Below are 22534 nucleotides of genomic sequence, written 5' to 3'. Positions count from 1 at the left end.
TTGACACCTTAGCAGTTGGCCTGCAGAGTTTCCAACTTAACATGAGCTGGAAGAGAGGGGCAAAAGCCAGAGAGCTTGCCAGATGACTGTGAAAAAGGAAAAGGACTTGAATTAGGAACGCCTTTCCCCAAGAGTCGTCCAGAAACTGTGACCCTACTTCCAGCTTTCTGAGAAGTACTTAGAAAATCTTCGACCCGTGAAAACGATCTGCTACTTTCAGCAAGTAAAGTTCCAGCCACTCACCTCTACCTGCAGAGGTAAAGGTCACAGTTAACGCAAACTTCTGAAAAGGCAACCAGCATCATCAAGTACCCACACTCCCTGGCCACACTCTCATTTCACTCCTGCCATAAGGAAGAAGGCATGAGAGTGTGAAAACCATGACCTGCAGGTTCCGGAACAGCTTCTTCCCAACAACAGTCAGGTTAGTGAACACTACAGACACCAACTAAATTACGAACTGTCCAGGTTGCACTAGGGAATTTGATCTTTTATTTTGTTTTGCACTAATATTTTATTTATTCAATAACTTTGTTGTTAGTTTAGTATGTTATCTCTTAAGCACTGTGTTTACAGACCTGTTATGCTGCTGCACGTAAGAATTTAATTGTTCCATTTTGGTACATATGACAATTAAACACTTGACTTCAGCAAGTATGGGGTAATTGTATAAAGACACCGTCTCCTCACTGGTCAATCAACGATAAAAAAAATAAGCAAACAATAAATTTCAAAGAATGGAATGTTAGGAGAGTCATGTACTGCTGCAATGAGAGGTGGAGATGAGAAGATGTGCCTGGTGGTGAGATCACAGTGAAGATGGCTGCAATATCAGAGGATAATATATTGGATGCGGAAGCTGGTGAGATGATTGGTAAGGATCAGGGAAACTCTATCCATGTTCCGTCTGGAGGGATAGGGTGCGAGAGTAGAACTGCGGGACACAGTGGAGACAAGTGAGGGAGCCACGCACAACAACAGGGGTGAAACCACATTTACTAAAGAAAGAGGACATCTTGGATGTCCTAGAGGGAAACCTACACCTTGGGAGCAGATGCGACAGAGATGGACAAATTGAGAGTAGAGATGGTGTCCTTGTAAGAGGCAGGGTCGGAGGAAGTACAGTTCAAATAAGCGTGGAAGTCAGCGGGTTCACAGTGGACGTCAATCGATGCAGCTAGAGAGATCAAGAAATGGAATAAAGGTGTCAGAGATAATCCAAGTGAATTTGAGGGCAGGGTGGGAATTAGTGGTAAAGTTGATGAAATCAATGAGTTATGCACGGGTACAGGAGGCAGCCCCAATGCAGTCATCTTTAAAGTGGAGAAAGAGTGGAGGGATAGTGCCAGTGTACATTTGGAACAAGGACTGTTCAACGTGTCAGACAATATTAGTGTTTCCCAAATGGAAACCACTAATGAACCATGAGGTCCATTCCTAGCAACTGGCCCAGATGGAATCGCCAGCCACATCCTCAGGACCTGTGCAGACAAGCTGGAAGGAGTATTCACAAATATCTTTAACCTCTCCATATCCATTTTGAGATTTCCACCTCTTTTTCATCCCGTGCTAAAGAAAAGTAAGGTAGCATGCTTTAATGACTCTTGTCCAGTGACCCTGACACCCACCATTATGAAGTGCTTCAAGGGGCTGGTCATTGAACACATTAATTGCAGACTCCCATAAAGTCTTGATCGTTTGCAATTCACCCATCGTCAAAACAGGTACACGATGGATGCCATTCTCCCTGGGTCTACATCTCATCACCGGAACATCTGGATGCAAGGATACCTCTTTCAGACTCCTATTTATTGACCATAGCTCTGCCTTCAACAACATAATACCAACCAAGCTCATCTCCAAACTCCTAGGCCTATGATTCAGCACCCAATCTGCAACTGGATCCTCGAATTCCAGATCCATAGACCACAAAACATAGGCAACAAAACATCCTTCATGATAATTCACAACACTTGTTCCCAGCAAGGATGCGTTCATAGTTCTTTACTATACTCCTTATATGCCCTCGACTATGCGGCCAAAATTCTGCTCTAACACTACTTCCAATTTTACAGATGGCACCACTTTGCCCTGGACCAAAGTCTAAGGAAATCTAAAATGAGAACTTCTACAGATACACTACAAAAGACGTCATATTTGATGTGTATCATGGGTTGGGAACATTTCTGCCCAAGACTACAAGAAATTGCAGAGTTGTGGAGGTAGTCCAGTCCATCACACAAACCAGCCTGCTTACCATCGACTCCATCTACAAATCTTGCCGCCTCGGGAAAGCAGCCAACATAATCACATATCATTACCTCTTCACTCATTCTCTCTTCTCCCTTGAGGCAGAAGATTCAAAAGCTTGAACAACTTTCAGAACAGTTTCTACCCTGGTGTTATCAGACTACTCAACGTTACTCCCATAAGTTGACGTGCAACCCTATCTCCCCAACCTACCTCATACCAAACCTCGTACTTTTGCTTTATCTGCACATCCTCTGTAACAGTAATGCTTAAACATGTAACAATATACTGTTACAGGGTTATTTCTCTTTGCACTGTATATTGGACTTGTGATGGCTTGATTGTGCTCACGTATAGTACAGTGCCCTCCATAATGTTTGGAACAAAGACCCATCATTTATTTATTTGTCTCTGTACACCACAATTTGAGATTTGTAATAGAAAGAAATCACTTGTGGTTAAATTGCACATTGTCAGGTTTTATTAAAGGGTATTTTTAAACATTTTGGTTTCACCATGTAGAAATTACAGCTGTGTTTGGGACACATAGCTTCACAGGCGTTTGTAATTTCTCAGGCATGTTTAATTGCCTCCTTCATGCAGGTAGAGAGCTCTCCGCACCTAGTCTTCCCTTCAGTCTTTCCATCACGTTTGGAAACTTTTATTGCTGTTTATCAACATGAGGACCAAAGTTGTGCCAATGAAAGTCAAATAAGCAATTATGAGAAACAAGAATAAAACAGTTAAAACATCAGCCAAAATCAACTGTTTGGAACATCATTAAGAAGAAAGAGAGCATTGCATTAGTAAGCTTACTAAACGCAAAGGGACTGGCAGGCCAAGGAAGACCTCCACAGCTGCTGACAGAAGAAATCTCTCAATAATAAAGGAAAATCCCCAAACACCTGTCCGACAGATCAGAAACACTCTTCAAGCGTGGATTTGTCAATGACCACTGTCCGCAGAAGACTTCATGAACTGAAATAGAGGCTACACTGCAAGATGCAAACCACTAGTTAGCTGTACAAATTGGATGGCCAGACTACAGTTTGCCAAGAAGTACTTAAAAGAGCAACTACAGTTCTGGAAAAAGGTCTTGTCGACAGATGAGATGAAGATTGACATATCAGAGTGACGGCAAGAGCAAAGCATGGCGGAAAGAAGGAACTGGCCAAGATCCAAAGCATACCACCTCATCTGTGAAATACGGTGGTGGGGGTGTTATGGCTTGTGCATGTGTGGCTGCTGAAAGTACTAGCTCACTTATCTTCATTGATGATACAACTGCTGATGGTGAATTCTGAAGAGTATAGACACATCCTATCTGCTCAAGTTCAAACAAATGCCTCAAAACTCATTGGCCAGCGGTTCATTCTACAGCAAGACAATGATCCCAAACATACTGCTACAGCAAGAAATGAGTTTTTCAAAGCCTTTTCATCTGAACTGCATGCTGAAGATAAAACAATTGCCCCCAAAACCCTTGAAGGTCTGAGCAGCATCACCAAAGAAGACACCCAGCAACTGTGTGTCCATGAATCGCACACAACGTCATTGCTTCAAGCCGTCATGGCTATTTCACAGCTGAAATGGGGGACTATGTATAAACACTGCTGTATTTCTACATGGTGAAACAAAAATGTATAAAAGCAGACTGCCACAATTGTATTTTTTTTTAGGATCATGACCTGATTACTTGCCAGCACCGCGCAGGTCACAGCACCCCTAACTGATTACCCATGCGCAGCACTAGTCGATTCTTAGGTAGGCGGGCCTTTTTCAAATGAATGAGCCCATTGTCATTATTTTAAGTGCAGCTGAAATCTTTTAGCACCGCGCAGGCGCAGCAACTGCCCATGCGCAGCAAGAGAGAATTGTCATTATTTTAAATCTTAGGAAAACAAAGAGAGAAGAATGGTTTGTGTACCGATAATGTGGTAAGTACATTTCTTGGTGCTATATGTTTTTAAATACCGTATTTCCCGGGGTGTGGGGAGAGCTCCTTAGACAGCGTTTGGGGAGTCTGGCCCCGGGTAAAGTGAGGGGAGGGCACGAATGTTGTGAAGGAGAGGGTTAGGATCATGTCATTTGCGACGCTCCTTGCACGTAGCCACTGCATTGAGGACGGGGGGGGTGGGGGAAAGTAGCAGGTCGGGTGGCTGCGTGCAGCCGCCGGGCCGGACAGCGGAACCGGCCGCCCCCCTCAGTGCCTTCTGCCAGCCCCCGCTCACCTCTGGCAGCTCTCCATCTAAAAACCTCTCCCCTGCCCCTCGCCGGCCGCACTCATGTCAGCCGCTTCCCGCAAATCCTTAAATTCCGACAGCGCGATTGAGGTTACTTGGCTGTGGGAATTTAAGGATTTGCGGGAAGCAGCTGGCATGAGCGAAGTCGGCGAGCGGCAGGTGAGAGGTGTTCAGATGGAGAGCACTGCCAGAGGTGAGCGGGCCGGCAGAAGGCACTGAAGTGGCGGCCAGTTCTGCTGTCGGGTCCTGGCGGCCGCTCGCAGCTACCCGAGCTGCTTCTATCCCCAGCTACAATGCGGTGGCTCCGCGCCCGGAGCGCCGCAGCAGCGGTGAGTAAGTTACTGGCATTATCCCCGAGCCCCTCCTTCTCAACACTCCTGCCCTCCCCGCAACTTTACCCCTGGCACAGACTCTCCACACGCTGTGAAAGGAACTCTCCCCCCAATTGGTCCCTTGAACAAGTGTTGTCATTCAATTAGATGACAACTGATTTAACTTTTCCCTGTACTCCCGTTTTTCCCACCATCTCTCCACCTGCCATCACCCTTCACCCCCACCCATTCCGTAATTCAGAATAAAGGAGACAATGAAGCCTTGGGCATATTAAATTGTTACTGTTTTTATTTTATTTTTTTATTTTTACGGAGAGAACAATCTGCGCATGCGCGGTTTTAAATTTTTTTTTAAAGCCAACTGACTCCATACCCTGAGTAATTGCCTGGTACTTGCCTAGCAAGTCTTAGATGGAATTATAACACCAATCTGATATTTTGCTATGTTTTCCTCTGACCATGCTGATGTAATCTTGTTGTCTACTGTGCACAGCACGAAAAGCCCAGCAGCAAGGTAAAGGGCCTGTCCCACTGCGGGGACCTAATTCGCAACTTTAGAAGAGTTTGCCCTTGACTCATTCTCGCAGCATGGTCGACATGAGGTCCTAGGAGGTATTTGTAACTCTCCTTCATGCTCGAGAGTAGTCCCCGCGTACTCGAGGCCTCAGCTAGGTCGCGGCGGTTTTTTCAACATGCTGAAAAATGCCCGCGAGTAAAAAAAGGTCGCCATGGAAAAAAGTTGATTTGTAGTTCAGTCCTTAGTAGGTCGTAATGCTATCATAAGTAATCAAAGGCAATCAAAGGTAATCGAAGGTAAAGTTTGTTGAGAAAACCGACCGATAATGTTAAATGCTCACTAAACTTTATTAAAAGTTGTCTGGCTTCTTAAAAGTGTCTCCACTCCTTCTCTCCCCCCGTCTCCACGCTCTCTAAAGGACTTACCGTAACTGTGCCAGCTGTCTTTTACCTTCCTGTTCATCGTGGGTGTGAATTTCAGACAGCGCTACCCCACTTTCCCTGGCCCCCGCCTTTGTGATGTGATTGTGTGTGTGTGTGTGTGTGTGTGTGTGTGTGTGTGTGTGTGTGTGTGTGTGTGTGTGTGTGTGTGTGTGTGTGTGTAGACGGTCGATCCGGCTCGCTGTTTCATCGCTAATGGTCGATCCAGCTCGAGGTTTTTCAGGCGAGTGCCCTCGAGCTTGAAGGTCGAAGACAGCCGCTGAAAAGTTGCGTTAGTGGGACAGGCCCTTTAGGCAGCAATTAATTACTATTGAACTATTGTAAGGATCAAGTTTAGCTAATTTTTACATTGGAAAGGAATGGGGCAACCTGTTTGCCCATAATAATTCAATCAGGACCACAGACACATGCATCAAACTCAAGAAATGCTGCAAAGGTCTTAAATAATTGAAATATTCTTCAAAATTAACAATATCATTGAGGATTATTGTTGTGATAGCCCAAATTGATGTGATGTGCAAGACTGAAAAAGCAAAAATCCAAACTGAATTAGACCAGACGTATATGCCATCCTAATGGTTATTCCCACACTACACAAGGCAATGATTAAGGAGGATGTCACGGCAGTGGTCAGAGGTGACATTGCAGATGGTTCGTCCAGTGAAGCTGAGGAACAAGAAAGGGATGATCACCTTGTTGAGGGGGTGTGCTACAGGCCCCCCAAATGGTCAACAGGAATTAGAAGAACTAATATGCCAGGAGATTGCAGGCAGCTGCATGTCTGATAATGTTGTTGTAGTCAGGAATTGTAATTTTTCCAATATAGAACGCGAATGTCATAGTTCGAAAGGTTTAGACAGGGGGGGGGATTTGTCAAATGTGCTCAGGAAAATATCCTCTGGCAATATGTTGAGGTCCCCACACAGGAGAGGGCAATGCTTGACCTAGTCTTCATAAATTGGGAGGGGCAAGTGGATGAGGTGTTTATGGATAAGCCTTTTTGGACCAGCAACCACGGTTCTATTAAGTTTAAGATAGTAATGGATAGGGACAGAGTGGGCACCATAATATTTGCTTCCAGTATCCTGGTACTTCCCTTGTGTCTCACTCAGAATAATCGTCATTCTTACACCCGCGATAAACCTTCTGACCAGAAACAATATTTAATGTTAAATAACATTCAACCTGGGGCTGAAGCTTTCCAGCCTGCAAGGACTTCTACAGTTGTGTAATTAAAACAATCATTCTCTTGTATAAGTGCATAAAATGCTTAATCCAGAAGAAATATATGTCAAATGTGCACCCATACAGGTTAACACTGCTAAAGGCACTGAAATGTATAATATACTATGTGAATATACAACCTAGCAAGGAAACCAATGTTAGAAATTCAGCACATCCAGAGTGTGGTGACAGCACAAAATTAAAATGCACCACATTTCAGCCTTGTACATTAGACCAAATTGCTTTTAAGTACAATAAAACTTAATGACATCAGGATAAAAGTCAAACTAAATAACTGAGTCAGTAGTCCCTAAACATTTCCAGCATTTCTGTTTTTATTTCATATTTCCAATTCTACACAAATACAGTTCATGTACATTTTTAATGAAATACCCAGGGCACTGAATTAAAAAATAGTGGTACTATGTTTCAACTGTATAAAGCTGTAATCAGACACAGCTGGAATGTTATCATTTTGGTTTGGGCACCATACCTCAGAAAAGGTATGTTGGTATTGGGACAGCAGCACAAGTTCATTAAAATGGTACAGGGACACAAAGGATCAATTGTTGAACACAAAAAAAAACTAAATTTATCTTGTAATCCTTTGAGTGTCCAAGCTTGAGGGTAGATATAATCTAAGTACCTGTACTAGACTAAGTGGGGGCCCATGTTCACACGGGACGGCTGGCCCCCAACGCAATATTCCACCTCTCCACAAACTCCAATATTGGTGGACAGTGGGGTGGGGGTTCTGGAGCGCTAGTATGAGTGTTGTGGGCCAAAGGGACTGGTATACAGAGGGATAATATGGACATTGTGGGCCGAATGGATTCTTGGGCTGGCAGCTCAGTCACTCAGACCTTGTGGGCTGGCAGCTCAGCTCCGGGCTCAGGGCTGGGGCTGGCAGCTCAGAAACTGCCAGAAATTCTGCACAAAACAGGTGAGAGACTCTGTGAGAGAGAAGGGGGAGAGGGTGGGCAATCAATTTTAGACATTTTTCATTTATTTCTGCAGATCACAGCAATGAAGGAGGAAATGTTTTGCTGGCCTGGATCTCATAGGAAGCCAATGAAGGGAGGGAGAAACATACTGGGGTGAGGTATAATACTTGCAAGGGGAATACTTACTGATGGGCTGAAGGGACTCCTCCTGGGCTAGTACAGGCTTGTTGGGCTGAAGGGACTTAAAAAAAAATCTGAGTGAAATCTCAGTGAAAGGCCCTTTTTCTGGACTTTTCCTGGCTTGGCACGGGCCTTCCTGGCCAAAATGCTCTTCATGGACTAATACAGGCATTTTGGGCAAAAGGGACTGGTTTCTCAGCTAATAGGGGCCTTGTGGGCTGAAATGAGTGGTTTCAGGCAGGCCAAACAACTAATTTCATTTCATTTCCATTGCCATTTCAGTTTCCTGCACAGGGCAGGCCAAACAACTCATCTCATTTTCACTTCATTCCGTTTCCATTGCCAATTCAGTTTCAAGCACAGGGCTGGCCAAACAACTCATCTCATTTTCATTTCATTTCATTTCCATTGCCATTTTCGTTTCAAGCACAGGGCATGCCAAACAACTAATTTTATTTTCATTAAGGGCCAACAAATCATTTATTGCAAGTACATTGCAGACTCACAGTTCAGCAGACTCACAGTTCAGTAGACTCATAGTTCAGTAGACTCACAGTTCAGTTGACTCATTGCAGACTCAGAGTTGTGGCCCCTCCCTAGCGATCTTCCAGAGTGACTGACTCACATCCAGGCATCCGGGGTTTTATAGTCCTGCCCCCCCCCCCAACAGAAGGGGCATTACCGGCATCATGGTAATTGACAGGCGAGAGACCAATCAGCTGATCGCAAGATTTTTTAAACACTCATAACTTTTTTTTTTATCAATCGGAAAAATCCATCAGTGGAGGAGGACTGTGAGTAAGATGGCCAAAAATCATGGCGATATAGGGTACCGTTTTTTTTTTTTTCTAAAATCAGTGGACAACGCAGACAGGAAGTGGTCAAGATGACACTTTTAGTTATATAGATTTTAAAATTTAAGTCAATAGGGTAGATACAGGTAAATTTTGGGACACCAGTGATATGAAAAGCATAAGGGTAAAAATCATGATCAAGGCAACCAAATTTATTAGTAATGGTCTATCCTCTCAAAATTAAACGTATATTTTTCTGAAATTCCTTCCACTAAAAGACTGCAATAAATGGTGTTTTCAAAACTGACTATTGATTGTTTTGGAATTTGTCTTTGTTCATCTAGCTAAAATAAAAAAATGAATTTGAGGCACAGGTCAGCTATGAAGAAATGGAAAGAGCAGGCACCACAATTGAATATCCGAGCCCATTTCTATCAAAGTACATAGCCCCAAAGTAAAGTGTAATTTACAGCTTTTTTAAATGGCAAATAGTAAAATTAAATAGTCAGAGGATATTACAATTGTTTGCAAATTAGCTTTTACAATTGTCTCCAAATTAGCTTTTATTATGCCTTACATTTTGCCCAGCCTTAAAATACGTGTTAATGGTAATAGAGATGGTTAAGAGTAAATCACAGAGAGATATAGCATGGAAACAGACCCTTTGGCCCACCTTGTCCATGCTGATCATCAACATTTTCATAATCCTACAATATTACATTTATTTTATTCTCCCAACTTTCTCAACAACTTATCTGAGGTTCCAACACACAAATAGACACAAGGTCAGGTTACAGTGTCCAATTAACCAACCACCCCACACGTCTTTGTGATGTAGGGAAAACCAGAGCAGCCAGAAGAAACCCAGGCAGTCACACTAAGAATGTGCAAATTCCGTAGATAGATTGATGAGGTTAGGATTGAACTAAGGTCTCTGGCACTGTGAGACATCAGCTCTATCTGCTGCACCACTGATTTTCCGGCTGACCTGTAATGGAACCCCAGTTCATCACCTTCCAATGACTAAACAGTTCACCAACAAGATGCTATACTTTCACATTTCCAAGACAGAACACCAAAACGTTAAATCTTCCAATTACCTTTGAAGCAGTTTTCTCAGCCCTGTGGGAATATCCAAAGATTAAGATATCATAGCAAAACGATGAATCTAATTTAAATACCATGTGAAACAGATGGTTGTGAGAGTGCTTGAAGACTCTAACACGAGCTCAGAATGCTGAGCATATAACTAATAAAGTGCTTTGAATCAGCTCTTGAGGGTTAAATCACAAAGTGAACCCTTGATAATAATAGTCTCCTCACAAATTCTAAGCCAATATTAGAAAATAACTCATTTGATCTGGTCTTCATGTCTCTACCAAACAGTACACCGTACCTGTAAATGTATTGCTATTTTTCAGAGAGAATACATACAAAATTAAAATCCTCCGAGAAATCCATTGTGTGAATTATCAAAACAGAAAACCATCGTTGTTGAGTGAATGCCACTGAGTGTATATAAATAATTCCCATTAGAAATATGTATATGGGTGTTTCCGCAAATACAGCACTCAGTAGTGAAACTGAAGGTCTCCAAACTTCCAGGTTATGTTCCTGTTTTCCATGTAATATTCCCATTGTTTCATATCCTGTATTTAAAGTAGTATAGCTCATGGTGTATAGCTAAAATGATGAGATGAAGCAAAAAAAATAAATCTGTATTTACAAGTATCAGATATGTCCCTGCGTTTTCTTGCCTTTATTTGTGTAATTTTTCAAGCTGGATTTCATCAAATCGTTACGCTAGTTTATACCAGAAAGATTACATTAATTTTGCAATTAAATAACTCTATATAAGCCTAATTCTGATTATGTTTATAATTTTTATCATTTATCACCCGATCAGAAGGTTTTCTGATGCCCCACGTTTTTGCAGCAGAATGTGAGTAGCAGTGTCCATTTGGTCACGTGTGAAATGTGTGAATTAAAAGTAGAGTAACCGACAAGTATGAGGTGCAATAGTAATCTAAAAAAAACAAATATATAAATAAGCGGAATCAGGACCTGGTAACGGGAGGTAAAATAACAAAAACAGACTTGGTTGGTAGTCCCCTCTCTGCGGAGTTTAATGTTATAATAGAGCGATTGTTTCTACTTTCTCCTTCTTTCCTTTCTAGGGTCTATTTTCTCACTTTACTTCCTTCTCTAACTTCTTTCCTAAGGGGCTTTCTTTTCCTTACACTCTCGCACTGCACGATTCTCTTGCACTTTCTTTACTTTCCTAACTTCTACTTTTTTCTTAAAGCTCTAAAAAAAAAAAAAAAAAATGAAGCGGTATAAAAAATGTATCAAGATATATGTGTTGTGTAGAATTGTAATTTACCGTACTTCTAATAAAAATAAAAAAAAATTAAAAAAAAAAAAAAAAAAAAAAAAAAAAAAAAAAAAAAAAAAAAAGTAGAGTAACCGTTTTTATATTTAATGTTTCTTTTTTTATTGTTTTTATTTTGTGTTGAAGCTTTCCATTGAAATACTTAATAATGAAAAGAACTTAAAATCTTGAAATAAAAATCTTGTTTGCTCACCTATTTTAGCAATGTATCATTCTGTTGTCTAACGTTGTCAATGCTATTTATAGCAATATAACTTTTTATTGCACACATCGCGATTTAAAAAAAATAAATGTAAACAACATGATTACAATTACCCTGGCGTAAACTACGGGCCTCGTGGTGCGCTAGGTGCCAACGTTTTTTTACGGGAGCTTAGAAATCAGTATAAGAGACAGTGTTCAATTTGTCTTATAAATATTTTTTTTTCTCATTTTTTTTTTCAAATTTTGAAAGTATTAAATTTTGGTCAAATTTTGGTCGATTTTGATCATGTCAGCGCAAAAGGATCATACGTAGGCCCATTTTTAATGCTGTAGTATTTCATTATGATTTAATAACTTTCAAATTTGGCCAAGGGTTCGAAATTAGCGTTTGCCCGGGTGCCACTGACAACTCAAAGTGCCACCGGGCAACCTAAACGGCGAGTCATTTTTCCCAGCTTGGCAACTTGGTTTATACCGAAGATAGACACAAAAAACTGGAGTAACTCCGCGGGTCCGGCAGCATCTCTGGAAAAAAGTAACGTGATGTTTCGTGTCGGCGATGGTTGTGGGAAAGAAGCTAAGTGTGGCGTGACGGAGGGTTGGAGCGAATGACAGGCCCCGCACAGCAGCAGCGGCGACGGCTCCATCTCCTCCTCCTCCCTCACCCCGCCCGGCCTGATAAAGGCCGCTGCTGCCACTCCGCCAACAGCGCCTTCAAAACAAATCCTTGGAGGAGAGAGGTGTCGGTCAGAGGCGGAAGTAGATTAGGGGGGGATAGATGTTACAGAGGATAGAGCGCGGTGATTTGAGAAGGGAGACGTGCCAAAGCACTCTCGGCAGACCTGCATCACAGCCAGGACCGATCCCGGTCTCCGACGCTGCAAACTGCCACTGGACCATCCCCGTCCCCACCCAAGAGCCACCCTGGGGGTGGCCAGAGACATCGGGAGTCAGACGGGTACGGTGCCCCCAGGCCCACAGCCAGCGCTGAGCAGTGCTGCTCAACTCTGCCTGTCCCTGTCTGGCTTGCGACAGGGCTGTAGGCGAGACCAAAGATTATAGAGGAGCTCCTCTAGTATCTTTGGGCGAGACAGGCAGTTGAGTTGCATTTAGCGCTGGATTGAGCCTCCGAAGCCTCGCGCGTGTGTGAGTGTGCGCATGCGCGCGTGGCCGCCAAGATATTCCGTCCGCGGTCTCCTCCATATTTTGATTGCGTTTTCCGTGCCCGACAGGTGTTGTCCGAGGAGCGCTGGCCTTCCTTCCCACCTCCTCTGCCCCCTTCCTCTCTCCCTCTCTCTCGTACGCCCCCCTCCACTCCCCTTATCCCCCCGCCCCCTCCATCTATTCATCCTGCGCTGATCTCCCTATCCAACTCGCATTGATTCTCCTGCCACTCTCCATCAATCCTACACTGGTCCCTCAATTCATCCTGTACTAACCCCCCTTCCCATCCATCCTGCACTGCTCCACCCCTTCATCCTGCACTGCTCCACCCATCCATCCTGCACAGATCCCCCCCATTCAACCCCACTGACATACCCCGCGCTCTCCCCTCACAATTTTACCTACTTCAACCAACACATGCTAATTCCCCTGCCTCAATCCATCCAATCCGTACCGATTGCCTTCTCAAGTCCCCTCCACCCCCCCCACTTCCATCTATCCATCCTGCACAGTCATACACCCCCACCCTCCCGACCCTATTGTGCTGGAAATGTCTTCAGAGCTAACATTGACTACGTTTGATAACGGAATGCAATCAAATATGTTTTAATTCCCAATGTTATTATTTGGTTTAATCCATAAAGATGGATTAATTAAAATGTGAACACGTGAAACATTAAAACCGCAGTGTTCGATTGTCACTGACACGTTATTACAGAATTCATTTTAACGGTAAATCAATGCTCTATATATGGAGTATCAGTTATTTAATGAGCAACATTCACAACTATACGTTGGATTTATCCAGGTTTTACTTTTACAGTCAGTCATATACATCACAAATTTGGTCGGGAGATATATTTCAGTTGCTTCTGAAGTGGGAATGATGGAAAAAGCGTTTATAAACAATTTTTTTTTTAAATGGTTGCTTACCAACTGTGACAACTCCTTCCTATAGTGAAATGATATTGAAAATTCCTGCATCAAGAAATCCTACTTGTTGACACTTTTCACCAAGTTTCAATTGCACACAAATATGCGATTGAGAGAGGGAGAAGGCGACTATACTCAATTTTTGTTGAAAGTTGGAGAAGACGACATTTCAAAGAATGAAGATGATGAACTTAAAATGCTACAAGACATGGTTCTATGAGCAAAAACACTGGAGGATTGTATTCATTTCATCTATCCCGCATTTGACAATCTTGGGGAATTATTCTCCGACAATTGTATCTTGGTTCCGCGCAACAAAACGATGAGAAGGATCAATTATACATGTATCACACGCTTCCCTAGAATCATTAAAGAGTACTTTTCTCTCAATGCTATCACTCAGGAAAACTAATGCTACTCGCTTCCCTACAGAATTCCTCGTTTCACACGAGATCTCTGGATTACCACAACAAAAATTGGAGTTGAAAAAAAGATCTCCAATATTAATGAGAAACTTGGAACCCCCAAAGCTATGCAATGGAACGAGGTTGATTATGGAAGAGCTACACAATCATCTGATCATTGCAAGAATCAACATGGGAGCCTTCAAAGATGACATTGTTCTCATTCCAAGGATAATGCTCAATTTGACAGAAGGCAAAGGCATTCCCCTTCAACGGACCCAATTCCCCATTCAGTCAAGTTTTGCTATAACGATCCATAAAGCGCAAGGACAAACCATGGAGAAAGTGTTGAATACCTCGAGAAACCAGTATTTCAGCATGGACAACTATATGTGGTTCTTAGCCGAGAAAAGGTTAAGGAAAATGTCAAAGTTTTCCTGACGGATGGAATATCGACCAAGGATGTTGTCATTAAACACGCGCTTGGTTGAACGATGACTTCTGAAGTAAATTCTCAGATTTTCTTCGTTAAAATTTGACCACTCAATAATGTCTCTATATTAAAATTGTGTGTCTTATTTTTCATCAACAGCAAAGAGCCATCAAGAGGCAAAGAGCAGCAGAACGCAACAAGAGACACAACAAGAAAGAACTGAACTGAATAAATCTCATCTTTAACATTTAAATTGTTGTTATATTTTAACAGTTATTCACATTTTAAGCTTTAATAAATCCCTTTTCCACTTGCGATGCCTGTCAGCTGCGCCTGCGCAGTAATGCCTGCGTGTTCTACGTCACAATGGGAGCCCAATGTGCGGGAATAGCGGCGCTGCCGGTTAGCCGCTAAGAGTAGATGGGGGTTGAGGGGGGGTGGAGTAAGTGCGGGGGGGGGGGGGGGGAATGGCAAGGGGTGAAGGGGGGGGGGGGGGGGGGGAATCAGGAGCGTCACAACGGGAACCCGTCAACCGCGTCTGTGCAATTGGGGGCCATGGGTGAGTGGTGGAATATTGCGTTGGGGGACCAGGCCTCCTGTGTGAGAATGGGACCCAATGGGTCCCACTTAGTCTAGTGTGACAATAAAGTTTTCATTCATTCATTCATTGTCAAGACTTGCATAGTGGCACCGAAAGCAAGCACATTAGGGTTTCATCCATGGGAAACCACTCAGAGTCCATTCATGCAAAAGCAGGACCACATGAAATGTGAAGCTTGCTTTGGCAATCCTCGAAAGATGTGTACCTGAGCAGCTTTTAGTCCCTCTCCCATCTTTTCTATCCTGGTAATTTTTCACCATGATAGCCCCCAAACCACGGTCTAGAACCTACTCTATTCCTCTATTCACTCTGACTTTCAAATGCTAGTGAAGGAAATGCTTTTGGCTGCATTAAACATTAAAGGGATGTACAATATCTTGGATGTCATACACAACTTAACTCCCCAATGGCAACTTTGCACAAAAAATCTTGGCCTGCATATTCATGAGTGTAACATACTATGAAGTTAATGTACCCTTCCAAATCCAGCTAATTTCCTAGTTAGCATTAACTGTTAACATGGAGGGGTACATTATTATTTAAAATATTTTCTCCTTTAAAAATTCATCCATACAATGCATTCTATTTCCACACTATACATTTAATTCTTAACTAGCTTTTCCACTCAAGCCAAAAAAAGATATTTGAAAGTGGACATGTGCCTCCCTATTGCCAGAAAGATCAGATCCAATTTCAATTTAAGATTATGTAGTACTCTTGTACAAAATCCCTTTATATAACACCACTCATTTTTAAATTGCACCATTACTTTAAAATGTCTTTGCAAAAGTTTGAGGCCTTAGCATCTTTAATTTCTGCTGTCCATTAAAAAAAACCCAGACGTGAGTAGCACACAATCACTGACTGCCTTATGTATACCAGCAAACACCACTTTCAAAGCAACATAGATGCTCCATCCTGTAATTTATTAAGACTAAGCAAGACTAACATTGCCCCACTGCCTGACTTTTTTTGTGGCAATTTTCAAATCGTACATGCTTTACATTACAAAGATAGTTTATTTAATCTCAGCCACAGCAAGCAAAATACAGAAAAAGTGAGCATAGTGTCATAAATGTTCATGAAATGTCACAACGTTGTTGGATTTATGCATTGAATGCAAGGAATCTGGGAAGGCAGTTCCTAAATTAATGATGCCATTAATGATATGATTTGTTCTCCTAACATGCCATCCAACCTTGATGGATCCTAAAAGGGAACAATGAAACCATGGAATTTTATGCTTGGAAGTCACAATTTGTCCACACAATTTAAAATGTTATCTTTTTGTTTACTCTTTCCTTCATACCAAATCATTTATTTATTTTCCTTTACTCCTTCACGTGATCCCAATGTGAGATTGGATACATTCTAATTTTACATGTCCATTTTTTATGACAGTAATAATAATTTTTCAGTGTTCCATTTGGAAAGTTAAGGGTTAATGTTTCATAAGCATTGAAATGACTAAGGTCACAGATGCTTTGGTTTAGTTGTGATTTTCTTTCAGATCATATTTTCAGAAACAGCATTAAAAATGTAAAAATCTAACAAGAGAGAATGAAACTAACAAGTCTTTGACACAGCAAATGATTCATAATTATGGCATTTTGTACAATACAATTATCACTTACATTTCAAGTGAGGAAACACTCTTTGCTCGGTCTTTCATTACATTTTTAAAGGTCCCAATGTGTTAAGTGAGTATGAGAAGCCTAATCCTTACTTTATGCTTCAGAAATTACAGTTTTTGATCCATAAATGGATGGAAATTCAATTTGTTAAGGGTGCAGCTGTGCATAAGGGCATTCATAACTTTCTCAGGTTCATGGTCGTCCTTATAACCAATTAAGTTTAAGTAAGAGAAAAAAAAGTGCACGAGGAAAAATGGTAAAAAAAGTGAATTAGAGAAATGTTAAATGTGTAAGAAACGAGAGGAAAAAAAGTGCATGAAAGCATTAGAAATGGCAAGTGTGCTCACATTATTTCAACAACAAATTCAGTCTGAAAGGCTGCATCCTGTTTAACCCTGCACGTGTCTCCTATACAGCCTCTGTGGCGCATTTTTATAGGTACACAACTCTGCAGACTTCACTGAAACAGTCAATACAACATGGAACAGTTTACATTTGCAAATTCAACCACAGGACCAGATCATGAAGCACCATCCAAAACTACTCATTTGGTGTTCTGACAGCTCATGCTGTGCAAGACTTTTCCCACTGTCTCTAAATGTCACTGAATGGATTTGCTTAATACACAAGCTGTGGTTGGCATATAGATGAGTGCAGAGATGCAGCAGATCATTTACAACTACATCTAACGTGCAGCACATTACTACATCAAATGCTGTTGTGCATAGATGTAAAAGTATGGAACATGCTTATGTGTGTACATCAGCTGTGGGTGCATTCTCTATGGAAATGCCAAGAAGGCATCAAAATGGTCCAGCCCAATGTCGTGTGATTATTATAACAGATTATAATAATCTATTATGGATATTAGATAATGACAATTTGTCTTTATTGAATTAACAAAGCACTACTACGGTGGCAGCGCAGTGGCACGGTGATTAACGCTGCCTGACAGCTCCAAAGATCCGGGTTCAATCCTGAGTACGGGCGGTCTGTAAGGAGTTTGTACATTCTCCCTGTGACCACGTGGGTTTTCTCCGGGTGCTCCCGTTTCCCCCCACAAAGACCAAAGACGAGAGGGAGCCCCACAGTGACCAAGTGCATTCTGTCGGTGGCGGTGGGCTGAAGAAAGCTCTGTTCCCAGGGGATTCAACATGAGCCGCAACAACAGCCATGTCACCAGACAGTGGGTGAAGAAGGGCTTGTTGGTGCCATCTTACGAGTCTGGGGCAGCGTTGGATATTGGGGCTCTAAATGGCCGGGGAGACGGAGCAAGCTGGAGATGGGTCGGCAGGTCTGTCCACTATATCCAAAAGCCAGTTACACTGTTAAAACAAGGGTTTGTGTATTGTCGTTACCAAACAATTAGAAGAGAAGATTGAGACCTTTGTTCAAAAGCGATTTTGGGAAGCAACCTTTGAAAGGTGCCAAGTAAATTAGAGAAGGCTCAACAGGAAATTCAGAGTTCCAGAAAGAGGAAAATTGAACAGAATGGTGGGAGGAGGGGTTGTGTGGTGGTGTGTGGGGGCCCGGCAGAGTTATTACACAAAAAACTTAAACATTGAGCCTACAGAGAGAAAAATTAGATAAGGCCAAGAGGAATATTAATGTTCAGATTAAACAAATAACTCTTTCACAGCAGAGCATGCAGGTACAGCAGGCAGTGAAGTAAGCAAATGGCATGTTGCCCTTAATAACAAGAGGGATCGAATATAGGAGCAAAGAGGTCCTTCTGCAGTTGTACAGAGCACTAGTGAGAGCACACCTAGAGTATTGTGTGCAGTTTTGGTCCCCTAATTTAAGGAGGACATTCTTGCTATTGAGGGAGTGCAGCGTAGGTTTACAAGGTTAATTCCCGGGATGGCGGGACTGTCATATGCTGAGAGAATGGAGCAGCTGGGCTTGTACACTCTGGAGTTTAGAAGGATGAGAGGTTATCTCATTGAAACATATAAGATTGTTAAGAGCTTGGACACGCTGGAGGCAGGAAACATGTTCCCGATGTTGGGGGAGTCCAGAACCAGGGGCCATAGTTTATGAATAAGGAGGAAGCCATTTAGAACGGAGATGAGGAAACACTTTTTCTCACAGAGAATGGTGAGTCTGTGGAATTCTCTGACTCAGAGGGCGGTGGAGGCAGGTTCTCTGGATGCTTTCAAGAGAGAGCTAGATTGGGCTCTTAAAAATAGCGGAGTCTGGGGATATGGGGAGAAGGCAGGAACGGGGGACTGATTGGGGATGATCAGCCATGATCACATTGAATGGCAGTGCTGGCTCGAAGGGCCAAATGGCCTACTCCTGCACACCTATTGTCTATTGTCTATTGTCAGAGAGACATGACCCGAAAGAGCGCTCACCACTCACAATGCCATTTGTGGCTGCTTAATTTTTTATAAGTTTAGGTGTATAAAACTTATTTTAATAATTTCTGTGACATTGCAAATATGGAAATCCGTTACATATTTTAATTTGCACATTTTTCCAATCGCGGTCTCCATCGTTGACAGTCACTATCTACTTTGTCAACAATAAACCACAACAGCCTTGACCCCAAATTTCCTGCCAGTGCTACTTTATGTATTTCCAGTTGTACACGGCCTCCCTTCATGCCCAAATCAATTTGATTAGCTATCAGAAAATTCAGACAAACCAACTGACATTTTTACATTCAAAGAATTACAAGCCTATAGATCGAAAATATCTTAAAATAAATACGTTGCTTCACTACTTTCTGCAATGAACTTAACATTTGACTAGAAGCGTCCTATTTTGTATATCTCAAATGAACATTGAGAGAAAACAAGTGGAACTGTGCGACAAGCATTCAAAACATAGTCTTTTCTCATCTTAACTGGAACTATGCTGCAGCCCATAAACCATCTTATAAAGATTTTATTTCTCTGTAAGTGATTTTTTCAATGCTATATCTATAGAAATAACTTGATTTGGTGCTGTATTATATTGATAGGTTATGAACGCAATGTGAAACCATAACAATAGCCATTAAAAGATTCATCGATATGGTCTCAACATTTACAAACTGAAAACTATCATAATAATCACTGAATATAAGGAACTGCATTTGCTGGTTTACAAAAAAGACACAAAGTGCTTAAGTAGCTCAGTGGATCAGACAGCATCTCTGAGGAACATGGATGGTGACATTTGGGGTCGGGACCTTATTCAGTCTGATTGTGGGGAGGAGAGACCCAATTGACTAGCACTAAGAGGAGACATACTTCATCCCCTGAGGCAATATGGGTAGATGGGTAGAGCTCAAAAGTAAGAAAGGTGCAATTAGTTTGAAGGGATTTTTCTATAGACCTCCCAGCAGCCAGCAGTAGATGGAGGAACACAGATTATGGAAAGACGTAAACAGGATTGTTATAGTGCGTGACTTTAACTCTCCCAAATATTGACTGGGATTTCCTTGGTGCAAAAGGCTTAGATAGGAGAATTTGTTAGGCGTTATTACAAAGAGTGTATCTTGAAACCGTCTGTAGATAGTCCAACTCAAGGAGGGACCATATTGGACTTAGTACTGTGAAACGAGACGGATCAGATGACTGGCATCAGATTGCGAGTACATTTGGGGAACGGTGATCACAATCTCATATGCTTTACAATAGTTATGAATAAGTATATGTCTGGACCTTGGGGAAGGTACTAAATTGGTATAAAGCAGATTACCGCATAATGAGGCAGGAGCTATGTGTCATTGGGTGATCACATCTGATATGTGGGAGCCAATTAAAGACCAGCTGATCAGAGTTCAGTAGGCATTGTCCAGTACGAGGGGGAGGTACAAGGAGCGCAGTGTGGGAAGCTTCAAATAGTAAATTCAGACCCAAAGAAACATAAATACCAGACAGGACCTTCGCGGAATTTAGTTTAGTTTAGTTTAGAGATACAGTGCAGATACAAGCCCTTCAGCCCACTGAGTCTACTGACCAGCGAATACTAACACTATCCTACTCACACCCGGGACAATTTTACATTCATACCATGCCAATTAACCTACAAACCTGTATGTCTTTAGAGTTTGGGAGGAAACCGAAGATCTCGGAAAAAACCCACGCAGGTCATGGGAAGAACGCACAAACTCCGTACAGACAAGCACTCGTAGACAGGATTGAACCCAGGTCCCTGGCGCTGTTAGGCAGTAGCTCTAATGCTACACCACCATGCCGCCCAGAATATAAAGAAAATCTGGAAATAATTCAAACAGGGAATAAGGTGAGCCAGATGGAGCCATGAAACGTTATTGGCAGGTCAGATCAAAGAGAATCCCAAGGCTTTTTTCATATTTAGAGGATAACTCGGGAGAGGTAGACAAGGATGAAGAAATAAATTTAAGCTTGATGTCAGAGGATGTGCAAACCGAGTACTTTACATCGGTATTCACCAAAGAGAAAGACATGGATGATAGTGAGATCAGTGTGGGGCTGAGGCATTATGAGAACAAGAAAGAGGTGGTATTGAGTATCTGGAAGAATATTAAGGTGGATTTACCCAAATGGGATCTATCCCAGGTTATTGAGAGAGACAAGAGAGGTATTTACTTGGGCATCAACGAAAATCTTTATCTCTTTTTTCGTCACAAACATGGTTCCAGATGATGGAGAATAGTCACTGCTGTTTCTTTGTTTACAAAAGGATAAAAAGATGATCAAGGAAACTATATACCAATGAGCCTCACGTCCGTCATAGGAAAGCTATTGGAGAGGATTCTTAAGGATAGAATTTACTTGCATTGGAAGAAAATCCACCATGACTGGCTAGTTTGGATTCCGGATTGGCTTACCCATATAAGACAAAGGGTAGTGATGCAAGAGTGTCATTCTGAATGGAGGTTTCTGACCAACAGTGTTCTGCAGGGAAAATTTGCTGGGAGCTTTGTTGTTCCCAATAAAAATAAACTTGGAGAAAAATGGTGATGGGTTGGCTAGCACTTTTGCAAACACGATAATATGTTGAGTTGCGGACAGTCAAAAAGGATAGAAACAGAAAAATAGGCACAGGAGGGGGCCATTCAGCCCTTCGAGCCAGCCATTCAATATGATCATGGCTGATCATCTAAAATCTGTACCCTGTTCCTGCTTTTCCCCCCATATCCCTTGATTACTTTAGCCCAAAATGCTAAATCTAAGAGCTAATCTACATCTATGGATGTCGAAGGGTACGGGAGTATATTGATCAGTTAAGAATATAGATGGAGAAATGGCAGATAATATTTAATCAAGGCAGGTACGAGGTGTTGAACTTTGGGAGGTCAAATGTAAAGAGAAAGTATGCAGTCAATCGCAGAACCCTTACAGCATTAATGTACAGAACACAGTTCGCAGAAAGTAGCAAAGCAAGTAGAAACATAGAAAATAGGTGCAGGAGTAGGCCATTCGGCCCTTTGAGCCTGCACCACCATTCGATATGATCATGGCTGATCATCGAACTCAGTATCCCATCCCTGCCTTCTCTCCATACCCCCTGATCCCTTTAGCCACAAGGGACACATCTAACTCCCTCTTAAATATAGCCAATGAACTGGCCTCAACTACCTTCTGTGGCAGAGAATTCCACAGATTCACCACTCTCTGTGTAAAAAATAATTTGTAGATAGAGTTGAAAGAAACTGTATGGTATGCTTGCCTTCATCAGACAGGACATTGACTAAGAATTACAGGTTAGGAAGTCATATTTCAACTTTATTAAACTTTGGATAAGCCGCACTTGGACCACTGTGTGCAGTTCTGGTCTTCTCATTCCTGGAAAGATGGGGACGTTTTGGATAGTTTGCACACGTCTACAAGATGCTACCTGGATTAGGCAGGACTAACTCTAAGAAAAG

General features: G+C 42.1%; 1 protein-coding gene across 2 annotated transcripts in view; it reads right to left on the bottom strand.

Moving 5' to 3' along the window:
• Positions 1–22534, bottom strand: part of LOC129698312 (protein diaphanous homolog 3-like) — a 463901-nt gene that overhangs the window by 180523 nt on the left and 260844 nt on the right. The window lies entirely within an intron of this gene.

This window comes from Leucoraja erinacea, chromosome 6 (genome assembly GCF_028641065.1).
Source record: "Leucoraja erinacea ecotype New England chromosome 6, Leri_hhj_1, whole genome shotgun sequence".
Taxonomy (NCBI): domain Eukaryota; kingdom Metazoa; phylum Chordata; class Chondrichthyes; order Rajiformes; family Rajidae; genus Leucoraja; species Leucoraja erinaceus.
Note: the sequence above shows the minus strand (reverse complement) of the source record. Positions and strands in the feature narration are given on the sequence as shown.